Source organism: Pseudophryne corroboree, chromosome 2 (genome assembly GCF_028390025.1).
Source record: "Pseudophryne corroboree isolate aPseCor3 chromosome 2, aPseCor3.hap2, whole genome shotgun sequence".
Taxonomy (NCBI): Eukaryota; Metazoa; Chordata; class Amphibia; order Anura; family Myobatrachidae; genus Pseudophryne; species Pseudophryne corroboree.
In genome coordinates this window covers 128,032,435-128,053,346 of record NC_086445.1, presented here as the reverse complement: position 1 = coordinate 128,053,346, position 20,912 = coordinate 128,032,435, and the positions used below count along the sequence as shown (strand labels likewise).

The window sequence follows — 20,912 nt, the reverse complement described above, 5'->3', positions numbered from 1 at the left end:
TGATTGCATGGACCTTATTTGTCAAAACAAATTTAATTATTAATAATAACAATAATTTTGATGAGTTATTAATAACTAACCTTTATGGCACATTTTGGGTGGACAACCTGTGCACAGTGAGTTATACACTTTTTTTTAAAAACATTTTCTTTTTCTATCCTTTCATTTGTGTGTCTTTATTTTAATATTTCGCAAATTCTTTTTAATAATACTATAAAAAGTTAAATTTTATTTATAAAATATTGTGCACCATTTCAAGGCAACTTTTCTCTTCCTTTGTGCTTGTTAAGTTCTCCTATAGGCCTGGACATTTCCCCCCCCCCCCCCCCCCCCCCATACGTTCCTTTTCTGCTATGTGACATTGTGTTGCTCTCTTCCTGCAATAAAGTTCTTAAATATTTTCACCAAGCTTTACTGTCAGAGTCCTGTATGAGGAAGACCTATATCAAGCCATCCCTGTTCTGACCCAACTGTGGTTCCTCTCCCCTACCATCGGGAGAACCCCCGAGTTGACAACACCCCCAACCTAGGTCAGTGACAGGCTACTGTGCTTCACTTATCCCTGAGTATCTTACAAAATGATCTCACGCGGTGCCTCCAAATGTAACCCTCCCTTATGTCCCAGAGAATGGATATCTAATTAATGTGCCTCCACCCAAGCCAATGTTATAATAATTAGGCTGCTTGGGTAGCCTAATATTTTTTTTTACTTTTAATAATTAACAACAGCTTCTATGTATAGGTGTAAAATAAGATTTTACTTACCGATAAATCTATTTCTCGTAGTCCGTAGTGGATGCTGGGGACTCCGTCAGGACCATGGGGAATAGCGGCTCCGCAGGAGACAGGGCACAAAAGCAAGCTTTTAGGATCACATGGTGTGTACTGGCTCCTCCCCCTATGACCCTCCTCCAAGCCTCAGTTAGGTACTGTGCCCGGACGAGCGTACACAATAAGGAAGGATCTTGAATCCCGGGTAAGACCCAAACCAGCCACACCAATCACACCGTACAACTTGTGATCTGAACCCAGTTAACAGTATGATAACAATGAAGTAGCCTCTAAAAAAGATGGCTCACAACAATAATAACCCGATTTTTGTAACAATAACTATGTACAAGTAATGCAGACAATCCGCACTTGGGATGGGCGCCCAGCATCCACTACGGACTACGAGAAATAGATTTATCGGTAAGTAAAATCTTATTTTCTCTAACGTCCTAGTGGATGCTGGGGACTCCGTCAGGACCATGGGGATTATACCAAAGCTCCCAAACGGGCGGGAGAGTGCGGGTGACTCTGCAGCACCGAATGAGAGAACTCCAGGTCCTCCTCAGCCAGGGTATCAAATTTGTAGAAGTTTACAAACGTGTTCCCCCCTGACCACGTAGCTGCTCGGCAAAATTTTAAAGCCGAGACCCCCTCGGGCATCCGCCCAAGATGAGCCCACCTTCCTTGTGGAATGGGCATTGACAGATTTTGGCTGTGGCAGGCCTGCCACAGACTGTGCAAGCTGAATTGTACTACAAATCCAACGAGCAATAGTCTGCTTAGAAGCAGGAGCACCCATCTTTTGGGGTGCATACAATATAAACAGCAAATCAGACTTTGACTCCAGCCGTCCTGGAAATATATATATATATATATATATATATATATATATATATATATATTTATTATATATATATATATATATATTTTTAGGGCCCCGACAACGTCTAGCAACTTGGAGTCCTCCAAGTCCCTAGTAGCCGCAGGCACCACAATATGTTGTTTCAGGCGAAACGCTGACACCACCTTAGGAAGAAACTGGGGACGAGTCCGCAGTTCTGCCCTGTCCGAATGGAAAAACAAATATGAGCTTTTTTTTTTTTTTTTTTTTTAAGACAAAGCCCCCAATTCTGACAATCGCCTGGCCGAGGCCAGGGCCACAACATGGTCCCTTTCCATGTGAGATATTTCAAATCCACAGATTTGATCGGTTCAAACCAATATGATTTGAGGAATCCCAACACTACGTTGAGATCCCACGGTGCCACTGGAGGCACACAAGGGGCTGTATATGCAATACTCCCTTGACAAACGTCTGGACTTCAGGAATTGAAGCCAATTTTTTCTGGAAGAAAATCTACAGGGCCGAAACTTGAACCTTAATGGACCCCAATTTGAGGCTCATAGACACTCCTGTTTTCAGGAAGTGCAGAAATCGACCTAGTTGAAATTTTTTCGTGGGGCCTTCCTGGCCTCACCCACGCAACATATTTTCACCACATGTGGTGATAACGTTGTGCGGTCACCTCCTTCCTGGCTTTGACCAGGGTAGGTATGACCTCTTCCGGAATGCCTTTTCCCTTAGGATCCGGCGTTCAACCGCCATGCCGTCAAACGCAGTCGCGGTAAGTCTTGGAACAGACAAGGACCCTGCTGGAGCAGGTCCTTTCTTAGAGGCAGATGCCACGGTTCCTCTTGGAACAGACATGGTTCTTGCTGAAAGCAAATCCCATCTTAGCTCCCGAGGCCATTAGTCCTCTGTGAGCATCTCTTGAAGTTCCGGGTACCAAGTCCCTCTTGGCCAATCCGGAGCCACGAGTATAGTTCTTACTCCTCTACGTCTTATAATTCTCAATACCTTGGTTATGAGAAGCAGAAGAGGGAACACATACACCGACTGTTACACCCACGGTGTTACCAGGACGTCCACAGCTATCGCCTGAAGGTCTCGTGACCTGGCGCAATACCTGTCCCGTTTTTTGTTCGGGCGGGACGCCATCATTTCCACCTTTGGTCTTTCCCAACGGTTCACAATCATGCGGAAAACTTCCCGATGAAGTTCCCACTCTCCCGGGTGGAGGTCGTGCCTGCTGAGGAAGTCTGCTTCCCAGTCGTCCACTCCCGGAATGAACACTGCTGACAGTGCTATCACATGATTTTCCGTCTAGCGAAAAATCCTTGCAGTTTTGACCACTGCCCTCCTGCTTCTTGTGCCGCCCTATCTGTTTACGTGGGCGACTGCCGTGATGTTATCCCACTGGATCAATACCGGCTGACCTTGAAGCAGAGGCCTTGCTAAGCTTATAGCATTACAAATTTGCTCTTAGCTCCAGTATATTTATGTGGAGAGAATTCTCCAGACTTGATCACACTCCCTGGAAATTTTTTCCCTGTGTGACTGCTCCCCAGCCTCTCAGGCTGGCCTCCGTGGATACCAGCATCCAATCCTGAATGCCGAATCTGCGGCCCTCTAGAAGATGAGCACTCTGTAATCACCACAGGAGAGACACCCTTGTCCTTGGATATAGGGTTATCCGCTGAAGCATCTGAAGATGCGATCCGGACCATTTGTCCAGCAGATCCCACTGAAGAGTTCTTGCGTGAAATCTGCCGAATGGAAGCGCTTCGTAATAAGCCACCATTTTTTACCAGGACTCTTGTGCAATGATGCACTGACACTTTTCCTGGTTTTAGGAGGATCCCGATTAGCTCGGATAACTCCCTGGCTTTCTCTTCTGGGAGAAACACCCTTTTCCTGGACTGTGTCCAGAATCATCCCTAGGACCAGCAGACGTGTCGTCGGAACAACTGCGGTTTTGGAATATTTAGAATCCACCCGTGCTGTCGTAGAACTACTTGAGATAGTGCTACTCCGACCTCCAACTGTTCTCTGGACCTTGTTCTTATCAGGAGGTCGTCCATTTTCTTTGAAGACGAATCCTCATTTCGGTCATTACCTTGGTAAAGACCCGGGGTGCCTTGGACACTCCAACGGCATCGTCTGAAACTGATAGTGACAGTTCTGTACCACGAACCTGAGGTACCCTTGGTGAGAAAAGCAAATTTTGGGACATGGAGGTAAGCATCCCTGATGTCCCGGGACACCATATAGTCCCCTTGTTCCCAGTTCGCTATCACTGCTCTGAGTGACTCCATCTGGATTTGAACCCTTGTAAGTGTTCAAATTTTTCAGATTTAGAATCGGTCTCACCTAGCCTTCTGGCTTCAGTACCACCCTATAGTGTGGAACAATACCCCTTTCCTTGTTGTAGGAGGGGTAATTTTATTATCACCTGCTGGGAATACAGCTTGTGAATTGTTTTCAATACTGCCTCCCTGTCGGAGGGGGACATTGGTACAGCAGACTACAGGAACCTGCGAGGGGGGAAACGCCTCGACATTCCAATCTGTGCCCCTTTGATACTACTTGTAGGATCCAGGGGTCCTGTACGGTCCCAGCGTCATGCTGAGAACTTGGTAGAAGCGGTGGAGGGCTTCTGTTACTGGGAATGGGCTGCCTGCTGCAGTCTTCTTCCCTTTCCTCTATCCCTGGGCAGATATCTTATAGGGACGAAAAGACTGAGGCTGAAAAGACGGTGTCTTTTTCTGCAGAGATGTGACTTAGGGTAAAAAACGGTGGATCTTCCAGCAGTTGCCGTGGCCACCAGGTCCCATGGACCGACCCCAAATAACTCCTCCCCTTTTATACGGCAATACATCTTTGTGCCGTTTGGAATCTGCATCCCCTGACCACTGTCGTGTCCATAAACATCTTCTTGCAGATATGGACATCGCATTTACTCTTGATGCCAGAGTGCAAATATCCCTCTGCGCATCTCGTATATATAGAAATGCATCCTTTAAATGCTCTATAGTCAATAAAATACTGTCCCTGTCAAGGGTATCAATATTTTTAGTCAGGGAATCCGACCAAGCCACCTCAGCTCTGCACATCCAGGCTGAGGCGATCGCTGGTCACAGTATAACACCAGCATGTGTGTGTATACTTTTTAGGATATTTTTCTGATAAGCATGTGAGCGCCTTATCCACCCTGAGGGGTGTTTCCCAATGCGCCTTAACTTCTGGCGGGAAAGGGTATACCGCCAATAATTTTCTATCGGGGGAAACCCACGCATCATCACACACTTCATTTAATTTATCTGATTCAGGAAAAACTACAGGTAGTTTTTTCACCTCACACATAATACCCTTCTTTGTGGTACTTGGAGTATCAGAAATATGTAACACCTCCTTCATTGCCCTTAACGTGTGGCCCTAAAGGAAAATACGTTTGTTTCTTCACCGTCGACACTGAAATCAGTGTCCGTGTCTGGGTCTATGTCGACCGACTGAGGTAAATGGGCGTTTTTACAAGCCCCTGACGGTGTCTGAGACGCCTGGACCGGTACTAATTTGTTCGCCGGCCGTCTCATGTCGTCAACCCACTTGCAGCGTGTTGACATTATCACGTAATTCCATAAGTAAGCCATCCATTCCGGTGTCGACTCCCTAGAGAGTGACATCACCATTACAGGCAATTTGCTCCGCCTCCTCACCAACATTTTCCTCATACATGTCGACACACACGTACCGACATACAGCACACACATAGGGAATGCTCTGATAGAGGACAGGACCCACTAGCCCTTTGGGGAGACAGAGGGAGAGTTTGCCAGCACACACCAAAATGCTATAATTATACAGGGACAACCCTTATATAAGTGTTCCTCCCATATAGCATTTAATATATATGTATATCGCCAAATCAGTGCCCCCCCTCTCTGTTTTAACCCTGTTTCTGTAGTGCAGTGCAGGGGAGAGCCTGGGAGCCTTCCCCTCAGCCTTTCTGTGAGGGAAAATGGCGCTGTGTGCTGAGGAGAATAGGCCCCGCCCCCTTTTCGGCGGGCTTCTTCTCCGGAGATTGTGAAGTCTGGCAGGGGTTAAATACATCCATATAGCCTCAAGGGCTATATGTGATGTATTTTTCGCCATACAGGTATTCTACATTGCTGCCAGGGCGCCCCCCCCCCCCGCGCCCTGCACCCTCCGTGATCGCTGTGGGAAGTGTGCTGACAGACAATGGCGCACAGCTGCAGTGCTGTGCGCTACCTGAGGAAGACTGAAAAGTCTTCTGCCGCCTGGTTCCGGACCTCTTCAATCTTCAGCATCTGCAAGGGGGTCGGCGGCGCGGCTCCGGGACGAACCCCAGGGCGAGACCTGTGTTCCGACTCCCTCTGAAGCTAATGGTGTCCAGTAGCCTAAGAATCCAATCCATCCTGCACGCAGGTGAGTTGAAATTCTCTCCCCTAAGTCCCTCGATGCAGTGAGCCTGTTGCCAGCAGGACTCACTGAAAATAAAGAACCTAAAAACTTTTTCTAAGCAACTCTTTAAGAGAGCCACCTAGATTGCACCCTTCTCGGACGGGCACAAAAACCTAACTGAGGCTTGGAGGAGGGTCATAGGGGGAGGAGCCAGTACACACCATGTGATCCTAAAAGCTTGCTTTTGTGCCCTGTCTCCTGCGGAGCCGCTATTCCCCATGGTCCTGACGGAGTCCCCAGCATCCACTAGGACGTTAGAGAAATATATGTGCATATTACTCATATACCTGTTCTTCTTTTGCAGATCTCACCAAGTAGCTTCCAGAAAGGCAGTCGGTAAGTAAACAGTTTTAACACATATTATTTATAACTAGAACATACGTATAATAATGCTATCATTCTCTAAATTCCCACAAATACCCATACATATAGATATATTGCATGCAGTACAAAAAAAATATACATCATGGAATTTACTGCTTATGAGTGACCCGGGTACTCATAAACCTGAAAATTTGCACAAGATGGGGCCCATACACCTACTAGCAAGTAATCCTGGTAGTCCTCCTGGTTTATATGGAAAGTTAGGTTACTAAATTGAAGAATTTCCTGAATTTGCTGACAATGTACTCATTTTTGCTTGTTTTTCTCTGTAAGTAGTTACAGTTTCTTTGTGAAGATACTGTTGTTTAACGTTAGGAACAGATTACATTACTTTGTATCCACCATGTTGCAGTCCACTGACCTAGCTGAGCATTTAATTAAATGGACACACAATATCTCTTCCGTGGCTTAGAGTCTATATGTAGCCCTTAAAGAGGAAAGTTAACTCTTCTCATCCTGAGAATTTATTTATAGCTTATATGGCTGAGCTTACAGCAATAATGTCTCTTCCTTTTAATGTCTCTTCGATGTAGCTTTATATAACTATAAATCAAGGTGTTATATCCTTAGACCTGCTCAGCTGCATAGGTAGTTTCATCTCCCTTGTGTATATATATACATATTTGATGTCTATTCCCATTTCTATGAAACGATCTAATTAGGGAAGGTATAACTCCCTATATAAGGTTAAGGGAATAATTACAGGCTAATCGCATACCATATTAATAAACCAGTAACCGGTTAGTTGCTAGGAATACTTTTCTGATTTGGCGCTGTATCATCCCTACTATTAATATACTTAAAGTCTATTTAATGTCCACTCTTCAGTATAGACTACCATTACCAACCAAGGGCTGACTATGCTAATTTTAGTTTTGATAAGACTATAAGGGGTGTATATTTATAGCCATAGGTTTCTTTTAAAACCCCTTTAGTGACTTCGCTGTCTCCTTTTTGACTGACTTGAACTCCTAGTGTGTAGCTCCTCCCCCGACTCTCTGATTGGTGCTCAGCTTAATAAGTCCAATCCTGCAATATACTATAGGATCACTGCTTCCATCTCATACAGTACAGTCTCGCTAGTGTCCCATGGGCATACCCACATACATATCCTGTCCTCATTTGCTGCCCATTCTGTAGTGGCTATTGCTAGAATCCATAATGTCAGTGTGGGTATTAAATGAGTGTAAGTGTTAGTGCAGTATATTCTCACTTACACTCCTCAATGCACACTCCCGCAACTCCTCCCCCAGGGGGTGGTGGATGATGACACCGGACTGTCTCCTGCAATGGATGACAGCTTCTGGACTGGAACGCCTGCCTAGGTTGCTAGGACGCGCAGCTCTGGGATCCCTTCATCAAGGACCACTCCATCCGCCTCCGCTCCGCTGCCTGCAGCTTCCGATTCTCCAGCCGCCGTGCAGGATGCCACAGCCACCTGGATATCAGCGGCACCCCGGCGACGCGGCACTTCTCCCATCTCTGCCGGCACCTGGGACAGAGGACAGGTACACAGACTCAGCGGTCACTTCTGCCTCCGCTGCCCGCTCTCGGCGCCTCTGCTCTGCCCGGCAAGCTCTGTATGGCACCACTCCCCCTAGTCTCAACCGCCGCTGTATAGTTTACAGCAAGTTTACAGCTCTCAGCAGCAGTAAGCATCGGGGTGCGGGCGCTGACAGAGGGAACTGCAGACTGACAATCACCGGCGATGAGCTTTATTTATACTGCTCTAGACTCACAGCTCGTGCCCCCCTCTTTCCGCCTAAGCCACGAGCTATACCCCCCGTTCAGTAGCACTGTAGCGCTCGCGGGGCGCTCGTGACATTCTAGAGCTTTCTGACAGAGCTGTCAGTGCTTGACAGAATGATCACTGACAGCAATTTCTGAGCCCACATAGCCTCTTCTTCTCTGTCTTTTCTATACTATGTTACTACAGGCTGTAATGTTAAACACTTGCTCTATATATCACATTAACTATATAATTTAATACATTAATTACAAATATTTAACCCCTTCAAATTCATCTATATACACATCTACACATGCACGAGTGAATATATACATATGTTCATATCCATTGAACACCACATTTCTTCTTTTGATTTAAATCACACAAATATATATATATATATATATATATATATATATATATATATATACACATACATACATACATACATACATACATACATACATACATACACTAGGTGCTTCATCGCGCCCTACGGGCGCTCTTCACACCGTCGAAAGGGGCTACGCCACCTTAACCCCTGCACGCCTTGCTGCGGTTCAATATTTGTATGAGTATTACCTGCATTCCTAGGTTTGTTAGTGGTTAAATATTGCACGACGAAAGTGCTTCCAATGGTGAAGGGGGCGTAGCCCCTTGCGACGGAGTGAACAGTGCCTGCAGAGCACGATGTACAGAATGTAGCGGGTGCAGGGGGGACCGCGGATGAGGCAGGGAGTATGTAGATGCTGCGAGTGGAGGGGGAGGTGGATGCAGGTGTGGGGGGAGGGGGTGCGGGACCTATACCTATGTCATTTTATTTGTAACAATATATAGGACACAGATAAGGATGTATGTGATATAGACATACCCGCATGAAGAGGTATATGGTGTTATTAGACACAGAGGGGAGTGCTGGTACAATGCGGAGCAGGGGCAGCTGTGTCCTCTCTCTACGCCGTACCATCCTTCAGGTGTAGCAACACGGACATATTGCGCACGCAAGGCCTCCACGTGGCCGCAGGTGCACCAGTCCCCTCTGCATGCACTATGTGCGCGCCCCCCTCAGGTGCAGTAGGAGGAGGAGGGGGCAATGGCTGGAGCTGGTACCAGGGCCAATGGGCATGGACAGCGCGGTCATGTGCTCGGTGCTGGGCTTGCGTCCTGCGCTTGCTGTGTGAGGGATAGGGAGGAGGCGGCAGAGCGGAGCATCACCGATATACCGGTAACTCTGGGGGGCACCGCAGGGGGTTATGGCTCCTGTACTCCTGGTGAGGGTTTGTCAGGGAGGTATCCAGGAGCCAGTGGTATGGACCGTGTATGGTATACAGGGGGGTAGGGAGGGGATACAGAGACGCGGGGCGGTAGGGAGGAGATACAGAAACGCAGGGCCGTAGGGATGGGGATACAGAAACGCAGAGCGGTAGGGAGGGGATACAGAGACGCAGGGCGGTAGGGAGGGGATACAGAAACACAGGGCCATAGGGAGGGGATACAGAAACGCAGAGCGGTAGGGAAGGGATACAGAGACGCAGAGTGGTAGGGAGGGGATACAGAGACGCAGGGCGGTAGGGAGGGGATACAGAGACGCATGGCGGTAGGGAGGGGATACAGAGATGCAGGGTGGTAGGGAGGGGATACAGAGACGCAGAGCGGTAGGGAGGGGATACAGAGACGCAGAGCGGTAGGGAGGGGATACAGAGACGCAGGGCGGTAGGGAGGGGATAGAGAGACGCAGAGCGGTAGGGAGGGGATACAGAGACACAGGGCGGTAGGGAGGGCACACAGAGACGCAGGGGGCGGTAGGGAGGGGACAGAGAGACGCAGGGCGGTAGGGAGGGGAAACAGAGACGCGGGGCGGTAGGGAGGGGATAGAGAGACGCGGGCCGGTAGGGAGGGGATAGAGAGACGCGGGCCGATAGGGAGGGGATAGAGAGACGCAGGGCGGCAGGGAGGGGATAGAGAGACGAAGGGCGGTAGGGAGGGGATAGAGAGACGCAGGGCGGTAGGGAGGGGATAGAGAGACGCAGAGCGGTAGGGAGGGGATAGAGAGACGCAGAGCGGTAGGGAGGGGATACAGAGACACAGGGCGGTAGGGAGGGCACACAGAGACGCAGGGGGCGGTAGGGAGGGGACAGAGAGACGCAGGGCGGTAGGGAGGGGAAACAGAGACGCGGGGCGGTAGGGAGGGGATAGAGAGACGCGGGCCGGTAGGGAGGGGATAGAGAGACGCGGGCCGATAGGGAGGGGATAGAGAGACGCAGGGCGGCAGGGAGGGGATAGAGAGACGAAGGGCGGTAGGGAGGGGATAGAGAGACGCAGGGCGGTAGGGAGGGGATAGAGAGACGCAGGGCGGTAGGGAGGGGATAGAGAGACGCAGGGCGGTAGGGAGGGGATACAGAGATGCAGGGTGTTAGGGAGGGGATACAGAGACGCGGGGCAGCAGGTAGAGGATACAGAGAGGCGGGGCGGCTGGGAGGGGATAGAGAGACGCAGGGTGGCAGGGAGGGGATAGAGAGACGTGGGCGGTAGGGAGGGGATACAAAGATGCAGGGTGTTGGGGAGGGGATACAGAGACGCGGGGCAGCAGGTAGAGGATACAGAGAGGCGGGGCGGTAGGGAGGGGATAGAGAGACGCGGGGTGGTAGGGAGGGGATAGAGAGACGCAGGGTGGTAGGGAGGGGATAGAGAGACGCAGGGCGGCAGGGAGGGGATAGAGAGATGCGGGCGGTAGGGAGGGGATAGAGAGACGCAGGGCGGTAGGGAGGGGATAGAGAGACGTGGGCGGTAGGGAGGGGATAGAGAGATGCGGGCGGTAGGGAGGGGTTAGAGAGACGCGGGGTGGTAGGGTGGGGATACAGAGGCGTAGGGAGGAGGGGATACAGACAGACGCGGGCGGTAGGGAGGAGATACAGAGACGCGGGGCAGTAGGGAGGGAATAGAGAGACGTGGGGCGGTAGGGAGGAGAGCGGACAGCTGGATGTGTGCGGAGGAGGCGGCGGGTCTGTGTACGCGGGGCAGGGAGGGCTATGAAAGCCTTCTCCTGCGCCACCCGTCCCTCCTAATGTGTATGCCGGGGGCGGCATCAGCCGTTGTTGTTGGCCCGGCGCAGCGGCCGGAGAGTCAGAGCTGCTGATGGGTGGGGGGAGGGGAGAGAGAGAGATGGACAGGCAGCAGGAGCAGAGACTTGCTGACTCCACCCAGCGTTACGGCCAGGCACAGAGTCACAGATAGGAGTCACAGAGTCAAATATATAGGAGATTGGACATATAACTTTTTATGTTAGTGGTACAGTTATCATATTACATTAAGACAAATTGCAGCAGGAGCCATTAACAGCGCAATCAGAGGACATCTCCCTGTCAGCCCCGATTTTCCCCATTGTGTCCCCCTTCCTCGCTACACAGTCTGGGAAGCTGCAGCTGATGGCGGGCCGGGGAGCACAGTGCAGGCTGTTGAACTGATCACACCATCTCTTCCTCCGAGGTGCGTGACGTCACTGGCTGGTGTTGTGGCGCTCGTACCTCCTTTCAGGTTGGCGGAGGACTCTTCTCCTGACAGCGGTCGCACTAGTAGCTCTGATTGGTGTGCGGGGCCGCCTGTAATCTTTCCCTGCACCCCTTCGTACGCCACCCACTGGCCGGCTGTCATGCACAAAAGACGTGACCGGGTGAGCTACTAAGGTGGCGGGGAAAGTGATGACAGGCGGCCCCGTGCACCCATCAGCTTACCAGTAATCTCCCCGGTCATTGTAGTGGCCAATCCGGCCCTGTCTGTGGGGTTAATTGGGATTGTGGGTATATAAACCCCATGTATGTTTGTATTGCATTCAATTGGCTTGATAAAAGCGCAAGGAAACGCTGAAACGTTGCCTAACAAGCTGCTGTATGAGTCTTCTTTATTCTTTCCTCATACTTGCCTACCTGACCCTCTCCATGAGGGAGAAAATGCTCTGTTCCTGGACTTTCCTGGTAATGTATGATTGCCATCACCTGTGGTGAAACAGCTTTCTTATCAATTAACTAGCTCACCACAGGTGATGGCAATCATACATTACCAGGAAAGTCCAGGAACAGAGCATTTTCTCCCTCATGGAGAGGGTCAGGTAGGCAAATATGTCTTTCCTGAGTGCCGCCATTGGAGGATGTATTACACCAGGTATCTCCAAACTGCGGCCCTCCAGCTGTTGTGAAACTACATATCCCAGCATGCCCTGACACAGTTTTGCTGTCAGAGAATGCTAAAGCTGTGTCAGAGCATGCTGGGATGTGTAGTTTCTCAACAGCTGGAGGGCTGCAGTTTGGCCATGCCTGTATTACACATAGGCTTCAGCTATTTGTGAGGAAGGCACCGGGTACAGCTTCCTGTGGTTTCCAATGAGTGCCGGAGTTTGGAGATGAGATGAGATTATATATATATATATATATATATATATATATATATATATATATATATATATATCCTCTTCCAAATAAGGCACTCCATGGACTTTCATCAGAAATAATAACAGCTCACTGCGGGGCTTGTAACTGCAGTTACAAGCCCCGCAGTGAGCTGTTATTATTTCTGATGAAAGTCCGTGGAGTGCCTTATTTGGAAGAGGTTGTATGACGTTATAAAGAGCACCGCGGCAGCTGCATGGAAGTGAGAGTGCCGGTTGATAGTATATATATATATATATATATATATATATATATATATATATATATATATATATATATATAAGTTGTAACACTGTAGGGGTGCAAGGTGCCTTTTCCTGGGGAATATGGCAGCACGCAGCAGCTGAGGAACAACACAAGTCCAGTTTCTGGTACAACTGACCCCGGCCAGTTTTATTGAAACAGAAAATAAAACAAACCCCAAAATAAAAATACCTTGCCTGTCCGGCACTAACTAAACATAAGATGTTCCTAACTGTCACTAAACAAAACACAGAGTTCTTCAGTACATACTGTATAGCTTACTTGCATCAGAAAGCGTGTCTCTCACACACAGATCCTGCAGCCTTCCCAGGCAGTCTGCCCCTACTAATCAGGTTAGAAGCACTATATCACTCTAACACAGCTGAAACCCTGATTAGCCCTCTGTGAGGCCAAAGACCCGAACTGGGCCCAATGTCTAGAACTCGCCTTATCTCTCTCTCAGAGCCTTTACCCAGCTTTTACAGCAAACTGAAAAGGTTCAGACAAAACAAAAAGCATTTTTCCTAGAAGTTAACATTTTCTAAAACATGTAAGACAAGAACCTGGGACAAATATACCTGCCCTCAAACACTATCCCAGTGTTCTTGTCACAATATTATATATATATATATATATATATATATATATATATATATATATATATATATATATATATATATATATAAAATAGATGCTGATGCGGCACTCACAACCGATTGTCAAAACAAATGAAGTCACACAAGGGATTCTTTCAACGTTTCAATTTGTAATAAGATTGTCTTCAGGAAATATACAAATCAAGTGGTTCTTACCTTATATCCCTCCACATATCACCCAAACAGACAGAGATTGGCTGCGTTCCCGGGTGCGGGAGTCCCGGCCCGAGATTCTGGCGCAGGCAAGTGATGTCATCGCGCATACCCGCGATGCACGTCAATATTGTTTACAGGTAACCCGGCAACCATATACTGAAGCCGATCCATGTAAAAAAAGAGCAACAACAGACAATTAATCAAGTGCCTTAAGCTAGGTGGAACATCATAGCAACAACAGCATAACAAAACACACACATCTGTGCATTCATATGATTCTATAGCTCAACCGCTCAGATGTACGAGTAAGCATATGTATCTTTAAGGCATCATATCATCACAACGCATCATAGAGATAGCAAAAAATGCAGAAGTAAATACAATGTATCCTCATAAATATAGCTGACAAGTTATAAACATTGCACCACATCAAAATTGCTTTAATGATGATTGCCCCAAATAATGTTATATAAAAAAACCAACTAATAACCAAGAAGAGAATCTACTTATTGGGGACCATTACATAATAGAATTAAAGAAAACTGGTAAACGAGTTGAGATCATTAAGACCTCGAGGACTAATAACTAGAGATGTACGGCTGGCACTTTTCGTGTTTTGTGTTTTGGTTCTAATTCCATTTTCGTGTTTTGGTTTTGGCTTGGTTTTGCCAAAACCACCCTTTTGTGTTTTGGTTTTGGTTTTGGATATGGATGATTTTTGGAAAAAAACAAACAAACATAAAAACAGCTAAAATAACAGAATTTGGGGGTAATTTTGCTCTTACAGTATTATTATCCTCAATAACAATCATTTCCACTCATTTCCAGTCTATTCTGAACACCTCACACTTCACAATATTGTTTTTAGGCCTAAAAGTTGCGCCGAGGTGGCTGTATGACTAAGCTAATCGACACAAGTGTGCGGCACAAACACCTGGCCCATCTAGGAGTGGCACTGCAGTTACAGACAGGATGGCACTATTCAAAAACTAGTCCCCAAACAGCACATAATGCAAAGAAGAAAAATAATTGCAATGAGGTAGTTGTATGACTAAGCCAAGCGACACAAACAATTAGGCCCATCTCAGTGGCAAACGCAGGATTTTCATGGGGGGTTTCCAGAACTGGGTGGAGCCAAGCACGGGGGCGGGGACTGAGGTGACCCAGTACATGCTGGGTCCGTAAAACTAGTGTGTCTGTGTTATATATATATATATATATATATATATATATATATATATATACTTGCAAATGTCGGATCGGCACTCTCCTGAAGACGAGTATATTGCTCAGGTGCCCTCTGGAGAAATTAATGCAGGTAGCAGGCTGTGTAGCAAACAGCGGCACTCAGAGACTGACACAGCGAGAATAAAGTGCTGGTGCTTTTAATTCATGGCTGGTGAATCCAACGTTTCGGGGCGCGCAAGCCCCATTTTCAAGGTGAGCCAAAAACAATACAAAGTGTGAAAACAGTGAAAAACAATTTACCTTTATGGTGAGGAGGACCCACGTGTGGGAAGGACTGCAGCGTCCGGGGGAGCCTGGAGCTTCCGTCCCGGATGTGGTGACATGTCAGTGTTGCGGTCACGTGCCCTCCAGCGCGTCTCAGGCCGCCCCGTTGCCATGACATCCTGACGCTCCATGGTTGCCATGGACGTCTGTGGCAAGTGCGGGTGCCGGAGTCGCGGAGGAGGCGCGACTTCAAACTGGGGATGATTGATAGTGCAAGTGATGATTGCGGGCCGGGAAAGAACTGTTACAATATGCTGTCATAACATAAAGCAAGTGATTAAAAATGCATACCGGCCTGGGTGGAAGGTCTCCTGGTTATCTGGCACTTAATTTGTCATAATAAACATATCACAAGCAGTTTGCTGGTACAGTAAACCCCCAATTTATACAGTGATATACCAAAGTTCAAAATAAGTACTATGTGGCATACATAGGTCACACAGAGTGGAGGCTACTGGGTCTGGTACATGGCTAGGGATATCGGAGGTGCAACCGTCCTTTTAAAAGGTGATGAAGACTGATGACTGTTGCTCAGAAAACACTCCATTGGATTCTGTCATTAAGACCTTTCGGCCTCACAGTGTCCAATCTGTACATCCACGTTGCCTCTCGTCTAAGTAGGGTAGCTGCTCTGTCTCCACCTCTCAGATTGGTTGGAATATGATCAATAATTTGGAACTGCAGGTCTTTCAATGTATGTCGCTTGTCGACGTAGTGTCTGGCTACAGGTTGTTCCGATTTCTTGGTTGAAAGTGCTGCTTTTAATGCGTTCCCTGGCATTGCGTATGGTCTTACCTACATACTGCTGTTTGCATGGGCACGTGATTAAGTAGACTACGTGTGTCGTAGTGCAGGTGAGTACGTGTTTGATGTTGTAGGAAGACCCAGTAGAGGTGGATTGAAACTTTGAGCCAGTGATCATTGTTTTGCAGGTTTCGCAGCCTAAACATTTATAGCAGCCTGCTGCTTTGGTTAGGAAATTAGTGGTAGGTGCTAGATCGAATCCTGTGATGTCTGGGTGTACCACAAAGTCTTTGATGCTTCTACCTTTTTTGTAGCACATCATGGGTCTTTTCCTCCTTAGCCCAATTAAGTTCTTGTCGGTGGAGACTATAGGCCACAGTGCTTTGAGTGCCCGTGGGATCACTGCACTGGATGTGTTATATTGTGCCACAAATGGTACAATGTCATTACTTTTCTTGATGGTAGGTGCTAAGAGTTGGTCTCTATTTGTGGTCAGGATTTTTTGTTCGTTAGTAAGTAATAAATTGCTGTTGTAGCCTCTCTCTTTAAACCTTGCGGTCACGTTATTTAAAGCAGATTCCAATTGTGTCGGATCGCTGGTAATTCTGGCTGCCCTCATGTATTGGGATTTAGGAAGCCCCTTTTTGAGGGCAGTAGGATGGTGGCTATTGTAGCGTAATAAAGTATTTTTGTCGGTTGGCTTGTGGTACACTTCAGTGTGGAGCATGCCATCCTTGATGATGATGTTAACGTCCAAATAATTTAATTTACTGGGGTCACACTGCGAAGTGACTCTAATGGTGGACGATCTAGTGTTAATGGCTTCGATGAACCTTTCAAACCTTTCTTTGCCACCGGTCCACAGCAGAAACACATCATCTATATATCTACAGTAGTGTAGAATATATTGTGTGTAAACGTCATTATTAAAAAACATGGACTGCTCTTCCTCTAACATGAAGACGTTTGCGAACGAGGGAGATACATTGCTTCCCATAGAGCAGCCACTTAATTGCCGGTAGTATTTTCCGTCGAATAGGAAATAATTGCGGGTTAATATTAGTTCGAGTAATTGCAAGAACAAACTGTGATCAAAGTTCTTCATGTTAGATTTGATTAAAAATGATCTCATTGCCGCTAGCCCTTGATCGTGCGGAATGCAGGTGTACAGGCTGCAAATGTCTACCGTGCAGATGATGGTTTCCACGGGTACCCTACCGACTGTTTTGAGTAGATTTAAAAAACTGGTAGTGTCCTTGAGGTAGTTTGATTGTGCTAGAATGAGTGGCTGCAATATACTGTCCAGAAAGATGGAAATCGGCTGGAAAAGTGCTTTGTGCGCGGAGATTATCGGTCTGCCCGGGGGATGATCCAAACTTTTATGTATTTTGGGAACCAAAAATAACAAGGGGACAACGGGGAAGTCTTGTTTAAGCGCTTTGCATAATTTGCTGGTTATTAACCCGGTGTGGTGTGCTGAGTCAAGAATGTTGTCCACTTCACTTTTAAACTGTTTGGTTGGATCAGCAGTCAGTGCTTCATAGACTGATGTGTCGCCCAGCTGGCGATATGTTTCGTATTTATAGTCGCTTGTGTTCATAATGACTATTCCGCCCCCCTTGTCAGCGGGGCGGATCACAATATCCTTATAGGTAGCAAGTTGCTTTAAGGCTTTGTATTCAGAGCGTGACATGTTGCGATGGTGGCTCTGGTTGGCCTGGGTGTATTTCATCAAGGATTCGTCCAGTAGTCGTGTAAAGGTCTTTATAGATGGATTGGACGACGGTGGGTCAAATTTGGAGCTGCGGGCAGAGTTAATAAAGGACTGATGCGGTTCAAAACTGGTGACTGGTGTTTGATCTTGAAAGTGCTCTTGTAAACGAAGTTTGCGGGTGAACTTGTGTAGATCGATTTGCCAGGTCAGTTCGTCAAATTCATTTGTAGGGACAAATGAGAGTCCATGATTTAATACTTTAATTTCCAATGGGGTAAGTTCTCGATCGGAAAGATTATAGATGGTATTCACTTCTTGTTTCTGGAGCTTTTTGTTTTGTTGTCCCCTACGGGTGGGCGCCCTCTGGTTTTTGTGCCTGCCCCTGTGGCAGGCTTTGCCCCTAAAGGGGGGTCCTGAGCTTCAGGGGGACCTTCAGAGTCGGCTAAGACGAAATCGCTGTCACTGTTGGAGGTGACGTTGTCTTTCTGCCTCTCTTCCCTTCGTCTCCGCCAGCTGAATTTTGATCGGTAGTTGTATGGCTTATGATCACCGGGTTCCCCCCCGGAAAGCCATCGGTAGACTCGGTTGGTTTCGTAATCTTCCTGGACTGTCAATAATTTGACCCGTTTGAATTTGATCAACTCTTTTTTGTGGTTGTCGCAGGCCGTTTGTAGTTTCTTGATAGATGCTTGATTGCTGTCCGAAGTAAGCAATGACTGATGTTCCTGTTCAAAGGACTGGATCTTGTCCCGGGTGATTTTCAATTCCCTGCCGGCTTCCTCAACCACCAGCAGCATGAGGTCCATGCTGCATTTGTTAAGGATGCCGGTCCAACGATCGCAGAAATCTGCATTAAATCTTCCAATTGTGGGAACGTTGCGAATGCGAAACCCTCTGGGTATCATTGTTTTGCGATAGTAGTTGGACAGGGAGATCCCGTGCATCAGATAGTCCACTTCTCTTTTTTTCAGTTTGAGTAATTGGTGATAGATATCATCCATGCAAAGTTCCTCGTCGGCAGGGGTAAGTCCCTCGGTGAATAGCAATCGGTCAGCATCTGCATTAGTGAAACTGTATAGTTTAGCCTGGTTGCTAGATGTTGCTCCGCGTGCCGTTGGTTGTGACATATTGTGCCAGGATCCCTTCTAAATTCAAAGTCTTAAATGGAGATGCAGAAGTGTGGAAAATTCCACAATGCAACAACGTTCTTCCCAGTAAAGTGCAAGTGATAAAAAGTGCTGAAGTGCAGAAAGTGCTGTGCTGAACTTTAGTGGTTCGTGCTCATCACGAGGTAAAAGGAAATGTTTGTTTTTAGAAGTCTTTCAGTATCATGAAGTTAGGGGTGCCTTATCCCAGGTGGACGGTAGCACGTAAGGGTGCTGGAGTCCTATGGATACTTGCAAATGTCGGATTGGCACTCTCCTGAAGACGAGTATATTGCTCAGGTGCCCTCTGGAGAAATTAATGCAGGTAGCAGGCTGTGTAGCTAACAGCGGCACTCAGAGACTGACACAGCGAGAATAAAGTGCTGGTGCTTTTAATTCATGGCTGGTGAATCCAACGTTTCGGGGCGCGCAAGCCCCTTTTTCAAGGTGAGCCAAAAACAATACAAAGTGTGAAAACAGTGAAAAACAATTTACCTTTATGGTGAGGAGGACCCACGTGTGGGAAGGACTGCAGCGTCCGGGGGAGCCTGGAGCTTCCGTCCCGGATGTGGTGACATGTCAGTGTTGCGGTCACGTGCCCTCCAGCGCGTCTCAGGCCGCCCCGTTGCCATGACATCCTGACGCTCCATGGTTGCCATGGACGTCTGTGGCAAGTGCGGGTGCCGGAGTCGCGGAGGAGGCGCGACTTCAAACTGGGGATGATTGATAGTGCAAGTGATGATTGCGGGCCGGGAAAGAACTGTTACAATATGCTGTCATAACATAAAGCAAGTGATTAAAAATGCATACCGGCCTGGGTGGAAGGTCTCCTGGTTATCTGGCACTTAATTTGTCATAATAAACATATCACAAGCAGTTTGCTGGTACAGTAAACCCCCAATTTATACAGTGATATACCAAAGTTCAAAATAAGTACTATGTGGCATACATAGGTCACACAGAGTGGAGGCTACTGGGTCTGGTACATGGCTAGGGATCATTGGCTCAAAGTTTCAATCCACCTCTACTGGGTCTTCCTACAACATCAAACACGTACTCACCTGCACTACGACACACGTAGTCTACTTAATCACGTGCCCATGCAAACAGCAGTATGTAGGTAAGACCATACGCAATGCCAGGGAACGCTTCGCCTTGCACAGGTCCGCATTAAAAGCAGCACTTTCAACCAAGAAATCGGAACAACCTGTAGCCAGACACTACGTCGACAAGCGACATACATTGAAAGACCTGCAGTTCCAAATTATTGATCATATTCCAACCAATCTGAGAGGTGGAGACAGAGCAGCTACCCTACTTAGACGAGAGGCAACGTGGATGTACAGATTGGACACTGTGAGGCCGAAAGGTCTTAATGACAGAATCCAATGGAGTGTTTTCTGAGCAACAGTCATCAGTCTTCATCACCTTTTAAAAGGACGGTTGCACCTCCGATATCCCTAGCCATGTACCAGACCCAGTAGCCTCCACTCTGTGTGACCTATGTATGCCACATAGTACTTATTTTGAACTTTGGTATATCACTGTATAAATTGGGGGTTTACTGTACCAGCAAACTGCTTGTGATATGTTTATTATGACAAATTAAGTGCCAGATAACCAGGAGACCTTCCACCCAGGCCGGTATGCATTTTTAATCACTTGCTTTATGTTATGACAGCATATTGTAACAGTTCTTTCCCGGCCCGCAATCATCACTTGCACTATCAATCATCCCCAGTTTGAAGTCGCGCCTCCTCCGCGACTCCGGCACCCGCACTTGCCACAGACGTCCATGGCAACCATGGAGCGTCAGGATGTCATGGCAACGGGGCGGCCTGAGACGCGCTGGAGGGCACGTGACCGCAACACTGACATGTCACCACATCCGGGACGGAAGCTCCAGGCTCCCCCGGACGCTGCAGTCCTTCCCACACGTGGGTCCTCCTCACCATAAAGGTAAATTGTTTTTCACTGTTTTCACACTTTGTATTGTTTTTGGCTCACCTTGAAAAAGGGGCTTGCGCGCCCCGAAACGTTGGATTCACCAGCCATGAATTAAAAGCACCAGCACTTTATTCTCGCTGTGTCAG

The 20,912-nt window shown here is 47.6% G+C and overlaps 1 protein-coding gene and 1 long non-coding RNA gene across 2 annotated transcripts in view; one reads left to right on the top strand and one right to left on the bottom strand.

Annotated features, from left to right (window-relative positions):
• The window catches only part of WASF3 (WASP family member 3), a 248,033-nt gene that overhangs the window by 190,276 nt on the left and 36,845 nt on the right, over nucleotides 1-20,912 (bottom strand). Inside the window, exon 2 of the mRNA XM_063951702.1 lies at nucleotides 13,705-13,860. The gene's annotated coding sequence lies outside the window, so the exon portion shown is untranslated. The remainder of the gene's footprint in view (nucleotides 1-13,704; nucleotides 13,861-20,912) is intronic.
• The window catches only part of LOC135002931 (uncharacterized), an 86,413-nt gene continuing 73,228 nt past the window's right edge, over nucleotides 7,728-20,912 (top strand). The window contains exon 1 of the long non-coding RNA XR_010204036.1: nucleotides 7,728-7,986. This is a non-coding gene — a long non-coding RNA (uncharacterized LOC135002931). The remainder of the gene's footprint in view (nucleotides 7,987-20,912) is intronic.